Source organism: Megascapheus bottae, chromosome 26 (assembly GCF_031878675.1).
Source record: "Megascapheus bottae isolate mThoBot1 chromosome 26, mThoBot2.hap1, whole genome shotgun sequence".
In the NCBI taxonomy this organism is placed as follows: domain Eukaryota; kingdom Metazoa; phylum Chordata; class Mammalia; order Rodentia; family Geomyidae; genus Megascapheus; species Megascapheus bottae.
Genome location: NC_143534.1, coordinates 8,785,878 through 8,801,993, shown reverse-complemented (window position 1 = coordinate 8,801,993; position 16,116 = coordinate 8,785,878). Strand labels below are relative to the sequence as shown.

The window sequence follows — 16,116 nt, the reverse complement described above, 5'->3', positions numbered from 1 at the left end:
CTTGGCTTATGACTCTACCATTCTATAGAGTCAAGAGCAATTGTCTTTTATTTTTTCTAGTCCTGCTCTCTTTTGACCATTGTCAAGCACTTTATCTAGTGGTCTTCCTTCTGTTCAAAATATAACTTGGTCTGGCACGATCATAGTTTTCATCTTATATCTCAAGGGATATATTTTTATTTCTTTCATTGCTGATTGAAAATGGCAAAGGATATACTTAGCTTATTCTCTATCATTGTGATAATTAATTTGATGATCTCATTTACTTCCATAAATTCATATACTTTCTGTCAGTGACTTGCAAGTACTTATCCATACTTCTAGATATCTCCTGGACTCCAGTTTCCCTACTACTTGCCATGTATCTTTTCTTGAATGTTCCACTAGCATCTCAGATTCAGTGTTATTCTGGCCTAGTTTCCTGTCTTGCCAAAGAGACCTCTTTGACTGGGAACAGTCCTTGTCTCACCACTGATTCTCTTTGTCTCTCTTTGTAAATCTTTTCTTTGTAAATGAGTAGTTATTAGCCCAAAATTTCAGTGTGTCAGATGTGGACCCATGTTCAAACCAGAATTATCTGATTCTATTGCACTTGTTCTTAGCTATGAGGTCACTATGTGGTAAAGTGATCAACAAAACCTAGTTTCAGCTTTTTGAAAGAAAGGTAATTTTTTTTCAAATAAAATTTCTTTTGTAGAAGAAATCAATAATCTATGGTAGACATTTGAAAACTATTACTATATTTTTCTCTCTCTCATTATGATTGCTAAAACTTTATGCCAGAATTAGAAGATTTCATTCTGGTTTTCTAACACATATGTGCTGTGACTATAGGGACCTAGGTTTCTCCCCTGTTCCTTAAATCATATTCATTATTAAAAGATAAAATAAAGTCTGTTTGATCAAAATTTATAGGCAAAATAAATGAAAACCTAAAATCAAAACATGTCACTGTATTTTAGCCCATACTGTAAATCATACTCTCTACATTTAAATGTACTCTCGCTAATTAATTTCAGGTGTTTAAAACTATATTATGGTAAGTTGTCATGGTTTCAAACAAGTGAGGATAATTTAGCCATCTGCACTATTTCTTTCAGTTACAAACCCCAGCATTCTGAAATAAGATGGATTTAAATGTGCAGAGACAGCATTTAAAGAAAGAACAAAGACAGGAATCTTAAGTTCATAAAAATCTCCATCAGCCCAAATCTTTTACCAATATGTGGAGAGTACTTTTCTTTTTATTAAAGAGTGGTGATATTGCCTTTTTGTTTTATTTTGATCAATCTCTTCCTTCAGGAAACTGATGATTACCTTACTTTCTTTTCTTCTATTTAAAATCTGATTTTTCAATGATTTAACAAGAGAACATCCATGTCGCATGTGTAAATTATTCTTTCTCTATGAAGCACAAAGATGTGATGTTTTAAGGAGAGGTACAATTCATACATAGGTAGCAAACCACATTATCATGCGCTCTTTGTGACTAGCCTTAGTGCTAGCTGTCCCATTTAGACATGAGATGGTAGGAACTTGAGCGAGGCTGTGATGTTGTTTAACTAGTGTTGTGCTGCTATAATCACAGAGAGCTTCATCATAGTGGAATCAGCTCCTTTCCTTAACTTGTGACTCCCATGGAAATAGTTTGGATTCCAACTGTGCAAAATGCAAGTGCTGCTTGGGTAACAGCTTGTTGAGAGAACTCCATGTTTCCCCAGAATGTACTTGCAAAAGATTAATGAGTTCTACAAAAACGCCAAGTCAATCTGTTCCTCCTTGTCAATCACCATCCCATGTACGAGCATCTCTATGTCTGCTGATACGTTTTCAAACAGATGTGTGGCTTAAATTCTAATTAAGACATTGGAACAAATGATTACTAAAGAGGTTCTAAATTGTGGCCAACAGGTTTTACAGTAGCACCAACTCAGCAGTGGTGACAGAAGGGTGGACAAGATGACAGGTTATCTATGGCACCTTTTCTGTGTATGCTCTGAGCTGAGCTCAGACCACATCAGATTTGAACTCTTGCGTGTTCTCTTCATCCCTAGCTCCTTTCATTTAAGGCTTTCCAGTCACCAGCTAACCTTGTGCTCCCCAGCTTTCAGCATTAGATATGAAGAGTTGCTTCTCATTTCCTTTATGGCAAAGGATGTTTTCATGTCTTTGTTAGCCATGTGTACTTCTTATTTTGAGACCCGTCTTCTCACTCCATTCGCCTATTTATTAATTTTGTTTGCTTGTTTTTCTTGATGTTTAGGGTTTTTTTTTTAGCTCTTTGTATCTCACCCAACTGAGAATGACAACAATAAGTAAAACAACAACAACAAATGTTGGTAAAAAAGAATGTTGGGAAAAAGAATCCTCATACATTCATGATGTGAGTATAAATTAGTGCAGTCATTGTGGAAATAGGTATAGAATTTCCTCAAAAAAGTATAAAGAGAAATACTAGATGATGCAGCTATATCACATATAGACATACCGCATTTCTAGACATAAATGTCAAGAAATGTTACATCTGCATATAATAGAGATAATACACACCCATGTTAATAAAAGTACTATTCAAATAGCCAACCTATGGGAGTCAGTCAGGTGTCCAACAATTGATCAATGTCTGAACAAATGGGGTACACACACAAAATGGAGTTATTATTCAGCTATAACCAAGAATACTTTTATGCCATTTGCGGGAACATGGATTGAACTGGAAGTCATCTTGTTAAGTGAAATAATCCAGTCTCAGAAAGACAAATATATTCTATGTTCTTTCATATGCAGAATCTAGACCAATAGTAGAGGTGATTAATTCTAATTTCAAATTTATAGATGTAAATAAGTGCAACATAAGCAAATAAGTGGACTTAAGTTTACCCTCTGAGCTCCTACAAGATCTACAACCTTTCTACCCTAAAGGAAGATCATGTGTCAGCTAGAGCTCTAGGGCTAGACAGACCTCATTTTCAGTATGGAAAATTCTGGAGTGATTGAGAATAGACCATTGTATTAGGAGCTCAGGGTCTTGTGCCATTATTTTCATGTCACAGGACTATTTGTCTATGGCTAATCTAAAAAAATAACTGGTTATCATCATAAAGATACTTTAAGGTCTTCCTCAAGTTATTCTAGCATGTGTTAGAGAATGGCTTCACTCAAATCTTGATCAAAATCATTTGGGGAAAAATGAAGATTCCAGAATATCAGCCAGTAATTTTAGAATATAATGATCTGTATAGTAGAAAAGAAGCATTTGCTATTGATTCTGAAGGCTGCTGTCTGCTCTTGGGTCTCTACTAGACACACAGGTTGAAAGGAATATTCCCTCAGATGGAGATAATGTCTGATCATGAGTGAATGCATTTGGAATGTGTCTCTGTAGAAGATGCAGTTAGCTTATTGTCAAGAGATCTGATGTTGAAATTAAGCGCTTTTTGTTAGCTCGCTGATACTGTACAGGATTAGAGCACACAGAGACACAGCCATGATTTTCTGTGCTAATATCAGCAGAAAACTACCACTTGACCATCATCTTAATTAGCTATTTTGCATTATAAATACTGGGAGCAGTCAGTAGCTGCAGGTGTAGGTCCACCCTCTGGTTTATTCCTATGTAATTTGAAGATGTGGCGTTAAAAAGACCATCTATTCTGCATCTGGAATAAAAGAACACTGAAAATAGTTTTTAATAAGAATTAGAGAGTAGCATGCTGTATTGGATGATTCAGAAACCTTTCCTCTCTCAAAAGAGCCAACCCCTACCCACACTCATTGTTTCCAAACAATTCTGTAAGTAACCAGGTATCAGTACATGATAGATGTATGGAAACTGAGCTATTTTCACCCAGTAGAGAGAGCATCCAGACACCCAAATAAAGAGAATTCCTGTGTGTGTGTGTGTGTGTGTGTGTGTTTGTGTATGTATGTGCACATGTGAGTGCTTGTGATCTGTGTGTGTAGGGAAGTTCATTAGGAAAAAACAATGGTTCCACTTATCTTCCATCTAGTATCAGAACAACTCTAGAAATTGGCATCTACAAGTCTTTGGCCTCCTTTGGAGAATGGAGAATGTATCTGAATGATGATGTAAACTATAGTTTGGAGAGGTTGGTATTGCCTTGAAGTCTGCTCAAAGGCAATGATGCAGTTCTGGGATTCGGTAGCTTTGTCATGGTTGGGTCCCACATTGAAGCTTTGGCATGCTAAGTACTCAGAACTGAAGGACATTAAAGGAAAGAAGTGAGCTTAGAACCCAGATCTCTGACTTTCTTCCCAGTCTCAGTGTCTTTCACCTTTCATTTTCCTCTGAAGTGAATCATAGAGACTAGAATTTCTCTTCTTCAGGATGAATCATAGAAACGAGAATCCATTTTCCTCAAAGTAAACCATAAAGCCTAAAAGCACTATGAACTTTGTATTCAGAACTGGCTATACAGTAATTCTCTGACCTACTTTCTCTGAGAGTAAATCATAAAACCATCATCCCACAAGGGGTCCTGCCCCATTCTTGGGCAAGGGGAACGCCATGCAGAAAGGCCAAGAAAAACTGATCCAACTAGTTATTTCCCTGCTTTCAGTATATTGTGCTTGTTGGTCTATGTCCTTTTTGTCCTATCACACTTCTGCATGGCTATCCATTATTTATTAAAATGGAGTATGAAAACAGGTATTTTCCCTTGGGTCTTTGGGTCTTCTTTTTGGAGGGTCCCATGTCACTGAAAACTTGGATTAAATAACTTTGTTAGGCTCTGTCTTGTTAATCTGTCTTTTGCAGCAGAAGTGTCAGTCATGAGTCCTGTGAGAAAAGGCACCATATCTTTTAGTCCCTATGTTCATTTTGAGGCACAGGAGATTTCATTTACCTCAGCTATTCAGTGAAAGTGAGTAGGAATCATTCGCAAAAAAAGTGGCCTCTACAATATAGCTAGAAAATAATGAATTCATCTTTTAAGACTGTTGCATATAAAGATTGTTGCTTAGTACAGATGAACACAGCACTAATGTAGAATGTCTATCCACTGAAAAGAACATGCCAAGCCTCTTGTATATACACCTCTGAGTGTCACAGGGAAGAAATGCATGAAATGTCTGATACCTACTACTCATCAGTAGTGTTAGTCTCTGTCCAAAAGAACAACACCAACTCAATTTGCTATAAAGCAAATTTACATGACCATTAATGAACATAAAAATTTAAATCATAGGCCAGAAGTGCTATTCTACATTTAACTTATTTCTGTTTCATTCAGGCTGATAAGACATTCTTCAGACAATTATAATTATGGGTAATTTGTAAAAATAGTAAGAGATTCTTTTAGTTAGATGAAATAAAAATCAATTCTTCATTCAATTTCCATCATTGGGTGTATTGTAAGAGCTACTCCTGGATAGCTAGTAGTGTCAAAATAAATCTAATAATAATAATAATAATAATAATAGTAATAAGCTTGAGGGAAGCTCTCTTCTAAGATAAAAAATAGTCCTTTCTTTTAGTTCCTCTCATAGAATGAATGAACCATAAATTAGTTATATGTATCTCTGTTTCATCTATTTGGTGGTAAAGAATCTTAAGAAGGTCAAACATTCAGAACTTTATGCATTAGTATAGGAATCACAGAAGGGGATGCATTATTGGGGTGCATACTATCGGATTTTCTATTCTCAGTGTGTCCAGGTAATTTTTTGTGTGGGGGGTAGATTTGCATAGGATGTTTAAGGTTCAAAATAGTTCTGCAAACCTAAAAACTCCTTCTTGTTAAGCAGATATTATTTGGTTCACGGAGTAACTTAGGCAATAACATACAGTATCAACATCCACAATCAGACAGCTGGATGGTAAGGAAGGCCAAAGGCAACTGGCCCAGGACCACCTTTCTAAGCTTTCCCAACTGCCTTCTTTAGATAGTGTGCCTCTAGGTCTTTATTTCTGATTCATCATAATTCACTTCTAGAATACTAGGAGACTTCTTTTATTCCTTCCTGGCGCATTCACTCCATGCTAACTAGAAAGCAGAGATAAATCTAAAATTATGAAAATCCAAACATCTGTGAAACTAAAGTCAAACCTGCTGAGCAGGTTTGGCTAAGCTAACCCTAGATATCTGAGAGCCCAGACATCTGAAAACCTAGCTTCTGATCTAAGAGAATCCACTCACTGCCTGTAGGATCTTGGGTAAGATGGCTATCTGAGGGCCAAATAAAATTATAATTGGAAAAGCACTATGCAAACCAAAAGAGGAAAACAAGTTCTATCTAAGTGGCAATGAGTCAACCTGTGGCCTTTCCTGAAATATCTGAGAAAGTGAAAGAAGAGTTTGCCACTCAGGATAGTCACCAGGGCCTCATTTTCTGTAACCATCTATCTACTCACGGCACCGTCAGAATCCCAAGGAATCCCAGCCATGGTAGCTGCAGGACTCTTCCTTCTGTTAGGAACTATTGTCCTTTATTGGTGGCAATGGCTAATTTCTCAATCACTGTTAGAGACTCAGGATTTAAACAAGATATACTCTGGACTCTCAACAACATGGAAAGTTAAAGATTTCTAACAGAAGTATGAGTATCAGGCGGAAGTCAAGTAATTGGGTCACTTAAAACATTAACCTAGTCCATGTAGTTCTACATGTGCATTATCTATAAAAGAATTTGACACAATAACATATTTTTTTATTTTGTAGGTCATGGGGCTTGAACTCTGGGCCTAGGCACTGTCCCTGAGTTCTTCAGCTCAAGGTTACCATCCTACCCCTGGGCCTGGGCACTGTCCCTGAGCTCTTCAGCTCAAGGCTACTGCCCTACCCCTGGAGCCACATCCCCACTTCACATTTTCTAGTGATTGTCTCACATTTAGTGCCTGGGCTGGCTTTGAACTGGAATCCTCAGATCTCAGCCTCCTGAGTAGCTAGGATTGCAGGCAAGAGCCATCATGCCCAGCTTGCAATGATATATATTTTAAACCAATAGCCTAGCTGATTATGATCAGGTAATATTCACAACCTCAAACAAAGCTTGACATTATTTGGATATGAAAGCTAAATAATAACCACTTGTTTTTCTTTTATGTAAAAATGTATGAAGATACTTGTGCCAATTTCTTTTACTTTTTAACAATAAAGTACCATAACATTTTGCTTGGATGGTTCAAAATAAAATGTCACAAATGATTTTGTTTAATGTGGCACAAGTTTAATGTAGTTTCCTGGGATCCAAATTAGGCTTTATTTATTTACACCGATGACCAAAAGTCAAGTTGTCATTTCTTGATCCACTTTGTTTCATCCCAAAGACAGACAGACCAAATCTATCCAGAAAGAATCCATCTAGTTCATGTCTCATTATATAGAGAAATAAAGGCTTGCCTTCCATGTGACATTCCTTTGGTAGCACTTAGTACAGATCATCTATTCATTTACTCATGAATATTGGTTGAAGAAAAGACATCAAAGTAGAGGGAATCAAGGTTGGTCAGAGATGGACTCAGGACAGACATGAAGGTTGAGATTTCTGTTGTTTATTTAACAGGAGATTTGATTAATAGTTGATTTAGAAGCTCCCAGTTACTGGTGGATATATTGTCACTGGATGATTATGAAAAGTGAATGACAGAGAGAAACTTACTACACACCAACAACCAAAGATGGATAGACAAAGTTCACTAAGTCCTCAATAAGTTAAGAGAGTCATTCCTATTTGCCCAGTTATAACCTTGCATGGATTATTTCTCCACTTAGTTTATTTAATTTTATTTTTTACCAGTCATGGGCTTGAGCTTAGGGCCTGATCCCTGTCCTTGGACTTTCTCCAGGCTAGAGCTCTACCACTTGAGCCTCAGCACCACTTTTGGCTTATGTATGTGGTACTGAGGATTTGAACCTGGATCCTAGGCAAGCACTCTATCACTAGGCCAAACTCCCAGCCCTTCATTCAAATTTTTAACTCAAGAATTATTCTAGAGGAATTTTTATGTGATGAAGCACCACTCTAGGCTACAATGTTTATGAGAGTCCCTCCTCAATAGCAGGATATGGTGGGGGGTAACATCCTGTTTTCATAGGATGCATACATTAGACTGACTGTGCACTGGGGAGGTAAGTGAGACCCTGTTTAGAAAATAAACAGTGCACAAAAGGGCTGGAGGCAAGGCTCAGAAGTGGGGGAATCTACCCCAGAAAGCAAAGTGTCAGGAGTACAAACCACAGTACTGCCCAAAACACCAAGCATGCTTAGCCATTCCTGGAAGTATCAGGGAGAAAAATTCTATCACTTCTACAGACTGGCATTTAAATTGTTATTTCAGAGAGCAAACCCTCTTAACATCTAGGTCAAGGAATGCCTTTCTTGCACTTAGTTGTTTAATGTGGTAATGAAACATTTGAATGTCCACAGTCCCTGCAAATCATTTCTGTGTTGCTAGTAATTATTCATTAATTGATGAGCTTTGGCCCTCTGGTGTTCACACTGAGTGGGGTCTAATTGTGACCTCCAGATCTCTGAATTGACAAGAAGATGATTAAATTTGCGTGCAAATTGACAGAGAATCATGCACACACATATATACCACAAAAATCAGCACAATCTTTGAAATTTCTATAAGGCACTTTGCCCTTTGTGAGACATTTATAGTTTCAGAGAAAATGTCTCCTGTTGATTCCTGCTGTAGATTCCTACTCTTTCCCATTTCTCACATTTTATTTCATTTTTCTATTTCTGTGTGTCTTACTCGTTTATGTAGTGTTATATAGATGGTTTTATTCATTGTATTGGTATTTTCAAATAGCTGTACAAAGCAAAGTGTTTTTTATTTAACATGCCCTTTTATGTGTAAAATGCATCTTGATCAAAGTCACCACCTCCTCCCCTAAATTTTAGTCTGTGAATTTTTTCCTCTTAAATAGGAATACAAAGATCTTTGTGAATATTTTCTGTATCTGTGCAGAATTGAAATAAAAATTGTCTTGGTCATTAATATGCACATTTTCAGCAAAAATGTGGATGTGTAACAACTTTGTTAGTCAAAGAACTTAATTGAGACATACAGAGGGCACTGTGGTCAGGCTTAAGCTGAGTTTGTTTTGAGTGGCCAATCAGCTCAAAACCTGAATCTTCCCATTCCCTCTTTCTCATTCTCCTCTTCTTTCCTCCTCCTCCTCCTCTTTTTTTCTTCTACTTCCTTCCCCTTTTTCTTCTCCTCCTCTTTCTCCTTCTTTTGGTGCTACTGGTGTTTGGACTCTGGGCGTGGTACTTGCTAGGCAGGTGGTCTGTTGTTTGAGAGTTATCTCTAGCCCTTTGTTTGAGATAAGGTTTTGCCTTCTATGTGAGCGGATCTAGGACTGTGGTATACTTCCTGTAGTAACTGAGATACAAGAATGTGTTACCACCATCATCTTTTTCTGTTGAGATGGGGACTCATGATTTTTTTCACAGACTGACCTTGAACCAAAGTCTTCCAGATCTCAGTCTCCAAGATAGCTAGGAGAGACATAGACCATCAGACCTAGTCTTGATATTCTGGAATGTGGGTTACTTTTAGGATCACATCCCAAACTCTTGTCTACTTGGCTGACTGTGGCTTCATTTCTTCTCTTAGGCATGGGATGCAATTCTTACGCAGAAGAGGATACTGGGTTTCTCTCTCAAGGATCAATGCTCTTATTTCCAACCATGTGCTTCTTCTTCTTGCTCAAGGCTGAGCAACCTGCTTCTGATTTAGCCACCTGCACTTCCCTGCTCTTTTAATAGCACTTATAATGAGAATGTGCATTTCGGGAGCTACTGCTTTAAAAAAAAATTTATTTTCTGCTACCTGACTCTTGTCAGGCTCTGATTTAAAAGTATCCAGCTTGACTGAGTAGTACCTAATCTGTGGGTTCCCTCTTAAACTTCCCCCTTCCTCCATGTCTTCATTACTGTGGTTTACATTCAGCCTCTCATGATAGCTAACTGTTTCTGTGAAGCCTAGAGCATAATAGGTATTAAATGCTCAAGCCTTCTGATGTGTCTGCCATTTGTTTTCCCTCCCTACTAATTAGGGGGTCTACATTCTCCTTTGTCTTGTTCCTAATGTATTTGTGAAATATTGTCTGCTTGTCCTTTGTTTCCCTCGCTAGTTGCAGCTCACGTTGTGCTTTGGCTTTCAGGCTGCGCATGCCCAGTTCCCTTCCCCTTGCCTTCAGCGCTGTGCCCTCATTTTCCCTTTGCATGACATTTCATCCTGGCAGCTTAAAGCTCAGCGTGGGTTTTGCTCTCCATAGAGTCGATAGCTGGGTGAAAAGCTTGAGGGCATGCTCTTGAGCATTGGGAGTAGAGGAATATTTGGCTCTCCTGATATCAAGTGGTTAGCATAGAAGTTAAAACATTCCAGTATTTTCTGGGGAAAAAAATCTACCTACCCCTACCCAACAGCTTGGAGAACTTCCCATAGTGCCAGAACATGGACTGGACATTTTTCATGTATCCAATGACCTTCTTCTTCTTCTTCTTCTTCTTCCTCTTCTCCTTCTTCTTCCTCTTCCTCTCTTCTTCTTCTTCTTCTTCTTCTTCTTCTTCTTCTTCTTCTTCTTCTTCTTCTTCTTCTTCTTCTTCTTCTTCTTCTTCTTCTTCTGCAAGGAGTCATATATCGTTGAGTCTTTCCTATAGCAATTCTTTCCATTTCCTGCTGCATTGACAGTCCGTAGAAATCTCACATTTCTGCCACATCAATCTTTAAACAAATGCTTGCAAAATGTTCTTGGGACAGTCTAATGTCATGCCATTGCAAAAATGTAAAATGGGGTTGGTCCTTTCTTCTGCCAGTCCTGGTGTCATTCAAAGACTGAGTAGATCCAGTTTTGAAGAGGGAAGAGAAAAGACAGAAACTGTGGTGTTGATTTCTTCAGTTGGAAATAATGATGGGGTACCAGAGTCGTTCTATTCCCCTCCCGAACCTTGTTGCATTGCAGTGAGCAGCCAGAGGCGCTCAAATTCTCTGTGCAAATCACCTTACTCTTTCTTCCACTGGACTATTGGATGACCTTTGACACGTTTCCAGTAACTAGACAGAGAGCCTCAGATGTTCATCTGGGTCTCAAGAATGTCACCTGACCTCTGTTTGCTGGTTTGATAGTATGTACCAATGACAGCAACATTACTCAGGTTCAACTTAGCATCCATTTTAGGCTTTGAACCTGGGCCAGCCCAGTGGTCTGGCCAGGCTCAGCATCTGGGAGATGGTTTGAATCAAGGGAGCACTGTGAAATGGTTCATCTACAGGAAAGCATTCTTGAGGAGAATGGAACCTGACAGCAACATTTCAGGCATTCTTTCATTTTCAGCACTTTGCTTTCATGGGATATACATCTGTCAGGACTGTTTTTCTTTTCATTTTCTACCACTAGGAAGTCAAATGAGCTGTTGACTTGTGAGGTTCCAAGGTTGTTGAATGTAATCCTAAATAGTAACAGTACCGAGGCGTTTTACAATTTTACATGCTGTAACAAAAACCATCAAAAGGGATGTCATGGGTCATTTCATTTCTTGAGATTCTGACTCATTTGCTCTCTGATTCCTCTTTTTGATTTAGCCTCACATTATGCTAGAGTAATTTGCATAAAAAATTTATCCAAAATATTCACAAGTCCCTTTTGTAATGGGGCTTCTGGAGCGTGACCCTTTAACAAAGCCGTGGCTCCTGTGATCAGCCTGTACTTAGCTTCATGAATACACAGAACCTCTTCTCAAGAGCAACCTGACTGCCTGACTCCAGTCTTTTCCTTGTAACAAATCTCGTCTCTAGCTTTAAATCCTGTTTATTTCTTAGCCAACCCTTCAAAATTCATGCCAGGCTGCACCGAAGTTGGAACTTCTCTCAAGTCCTATGTTATGTTATTTAATTTTTCTTAAAACTAACTTCTTGGTAATTCTTCTTTCCTGTAATCCCTAAAGCTTGAGTGTGATTGATTCTCCCTTCCTGGCTCTTACTGGACTGAACTCCTGACAGATACTGGGCCACATGATAAGTTCTATTCACTTTTCTCCAGATAACCAGCTCTCAGAGGAAGGGTTCCACAGCCCAGGGATAAGTTGATTAGTTAGACGAAGGCCCTTCAGCCACCTTGAAACTTTGTTTGTCTACAGAATGGTCTTAATAAGTGGCTTAGATCTATTTTGAATATGAAGCTTTGTCTCTTACCGTGTGATGTTGTCCTGGGTCTGCTTTGATCTCCATTGGACAAGAGGAGATACAAATGTGAGGCTCAAACACTCCCTTCTTGTAGGTTCTATGTATTAGCCCTTAAGGTCTAGTGATGCATTTGACTGAGTCTGACTTAGTGCTGTGCAGCTCCAGATAATAAGAGAACTTTCTACTTCTGTAGTGTTGGAGCTTACTGAATCATAATACTAAATCAGCCTATGTTCATGAGAAGCTGAAAGTAAAGAGAGATTCATCAATTTTGTCCAAAATTATAAAGTGGCAGATGCAGAAGACAATATATTCTCATATTGTCTTCCATATATTCCTTGCATCAAGGCTTAGTACAAAGGATGCAAACACTCAAGCTGATGGAGGCAGCCTGAAGAAAGGCCAATATTTGTCTGATGCTCAACGTTAGGTATAATTCTTCTCTTACAAGAAGCATCGAAGAACAAACGTTAGAACAAGTTGGGATCAAGGCTCACCTCTATGATCCTCGCTACTTGGGAGCTGGAGATGACAGGGATTGTGGATTGGGGATATCCTGAGCAGAAAAGTTCACAAGACCCCCACCTCAATGGATGAAGCTGAGGATGGCGGTACTCTTCGGTCTTCTAGGCTAAAAAGGGAAGCCTACAAATGGCAGCTTATAGTTCAGGGTACATTGAGATTCTGTCTCAAAATGCACTTGAACAAAAAAGGCTAGATGCCTGGCTTAGCAGGAGCAGAAGCAGAAGGTCCTGAGTTCAAGGAGATAGATAGATAGATAGATAGATAGATAGATAGATAGATAGGCATTTCAGAATATGGCCACTGTAGAGGATGATGGCTAGTGGATGGGATGGGTATCAGTGCTTAGAAGCCACCTGATATCTTAGTGATATGGAGGTGGTAAGCCTGATTGGGTACACAGACAAAGGCTGGGTGAGTTTCAAAGAGATGGTGGGTGGTTATGACATGGTTTGTCACTTTTTTCAATGGAAATGAAACCCAAGGGTGCCAGTGAGGCCATTGTATTTCTTCAAGAAACTGGCAAGCCCCAGGTGTAGGAGGCTGGGAAACTGGAAAAGGAAATGCCACTTTATACAGGATTTTCTAGCACATTAACCGCATAATTCCTCAGCAGGATTGCTAGTTCCCTGCAAAATGCAAACATCTCCCACACAATTGCCAGAGTGGGATTGCTTTTTGGAAAAGCTTCAGAGATCTTGTTGAGATTCTAGGCCATTTCTCTGGACCCAGAAAGTCTACCCTTGATTACAAATGCCTTCCTCTACTTTTTTAATGCTGCCAATCAAAACTGTTTCCTAAACCCCAGCAAATTTCACAAGACAAGCTGACCTGAGTTCTGCTGCTTTCAATATGGTCCGCTAAGGAATCCAGGCTCCAAACGTGAAATAAGAGTTTGGGTGTCAGCTTGTACTGCAGGAGATTCACGCAACAAAATATCACATTTCTGAGCCTGGGGCGGGGGGTGTGCTGGTGATTCAAGCCGATAATCCTAGCTACTCAGGAGGCTGAGATCTAGGAATTGTGGTTCAAAGCCAGCCTGGTCATGAAAAGCTATGAAACTCTTATTTCCAATAAACTACTCAGAAAGGCCGGAAATAGTGCTAGGGCTCACGTGGTAGAGTGATAACCGTGAGCTGAAAGAGACCCAGGAACAGTGCCCAGGCCCTGAGTTCAAGCCCCAGGCCCAGCAAAAAAAGAAAAAAGAAAAAGAAAAGAAAATCATTTCTTATGATTACAATAGTCACACTGATCAGACATCCAAAACAAGACAATGGACAGCTAAGAACCCTCTTGTTTTTCCTTACTGTGCTTTCTGTTCAATCCTCATTATCTAAATTCTCAGGTCAGAAAAGCAATCATGAATCATTTGGTTAAAAGTGTGGGCTCCAGGCTGGCTTTGATTGGAAACTGTTTTACCCTCCTTCTGTTTCAGGCCAGTTCCCCCATTAGTCTGAGAGGCCTCCTCTCTACACTGACTTCTCCTTGGTCTGAGGTTACTGACTTAGGAATACTTACAATAACAATGCCTCCTTGTACTGAGAGGGCTTGTTTGTTTGTTTTTTTCTTTCATAAAATAAATGTCAGAGCAAACACTCAGGCTGTATTAGATATCATTATGTTACTGGACCTTGATGCATAGGCTAAAAAGTGAATGGATTCACTAATGACTGGCTCTGTCCATCTCTGGAGGCTTTCACAATCAGTAATGAATGGTGGTAGGAAGAGGTAAATGCATGCAGCCTGCGAAGGTCATGCATGGCCTATCATGGTGGATGGACATAGTTAGAACCCAAACAGATCCTGTCTTCTCAGCCTGAGATGAGCAGGGTGTGGCAAGATTGGGAAGGGCCCTCGCTTGCATCTCCCCCCCTTAAGAGAAGGCTGGTGATGGCTGGAAGGGGGGGGCAGGTGGTAATGGGAGCACATATTTAGCTGATGTAATTTATTTTCTGTCATCTTCCTCCAGATCTATGGATAAAATACAGAGGAAGCCCCCCATCCCTTCCCAACCCTCCGAGAGTAATTAAGGTAATTCCTTTGTCAGTAAAATGAGAAAATCCAGCTCTCAGTAATTCTGGATTCTACTAGGGATTTTTTTTAAACAAAAACAGAACTAAAAACAGCTGCCATTTATCTGTGCTGCCGAATCGAGGCTAATTTACTGCTCCCCTGGCCCTTAGCACCCTGCAATCAGTGTACAGGAATGCAGGATTGGAAGATGATGAATGTTTTATTTCTTAAAATAAACAGTAGCAATTTAGAAACACAGTTATGGAGTTTACATTTTTTATATAGTAAAAGTATATTGGAAACTTCCTTACTGTCAAAAATCCTTACTTGTCAAAAAATATCAAGATGACAAGCAAATAAAAATGCAGATTTAAATAATAGAATTCTAAGATGCGTTCGTGTCACTTGTGATTGTTTGCTTTGACTGAGCAATGCCTATTTCTTATTCCTAGGTGGCTCTTTTAAAGTGGCTATATTTAGTAGTCATGCATTCTAAAAGTCAGGACTGGACCAAGAAGTGATTTTACTTTTATATCAAGTTTTCTTTTTTTTCATTTAGTTTTTTATTTTTGTTTTGAGGTAGGGTTTCACTATATAGCTCAGACTGGCCTTGAAATTGCTTCAGCAGTCCAGGCTGGCTTTGACTCTGTGATCCTCCCTCCTCAGCTTCTACAGTGTTGCTGGGATTACAGGCACAAACTCCGTGAATCACCCGTACCTGGCTTAAGTTTACTTTTCATCCACTTGCTCATTCTACTCACCAGATGAATTTTTTTGTCTGCAATTTAATAATTGGGTTTCACATCATTTCCATGTTAGTAGCTGATGTCTATATTCTTGTCAGAGCTTGTTATTATGCTTGTCTTTTTGTGTATGTGCTGGTCCTAGGGCTTAAACTCAGGGCCTAGGCACTGTCCCTGAGCTTTTGCCACTCAATGCAAATGCTCTACATCTTGAGTCACAGCTCCAGGGAGCCTGACTGTTCCAAGAATCTCACTCCCTGGACTAGCTTTGAACAGAAAATGGCCTCCTCGAATCTCAGCCTCCTGAATAAGTAGGATTACAGGCGTGAGCCACTAGTGTCCAGTTATGATTGTCTTTTTAACAATCAATGACTTACCTGGGATATAGCTCAGTAGCAAAGTGCATACCTAGCAAGCGCAATGCCTTGGGTTCTATCTGTAGTACCAGTAAAGAAAAGACAGTAAGAAGTACAGTTAAAAAAAAGTCCTAAACCTATGACTTGTGAATATTTTAAGGCACACTGTTATCTTGCCAGTGGCAAAGCAAGAATGAATGATAACAATTAAAGCACAACACGGTGTTAAGATGCTTTTCCATATTAGAGATGTTTAAAGAGAAGAATATGTCCATTCTAGTATCTATGAGACATTCTCCCCTTTGCCCAGCATTAACCCAAC

General features: G+C 39.2%; 1 protein-coding gene across 1 annotated transcript in view; it reads right to left on the bottom strand.

Moving 5' to 3' along the window:
- Celf2 (CUGBP Elav-like family member 2) overlaps window positions 1–16,116 on the bottom strand; it is a 672,814-nt gene that overhangs the window by 615,169 nt on the left and 41,529 nt on the right. The gene's annotated exons all lie outside the window — the stretch shown is intronic.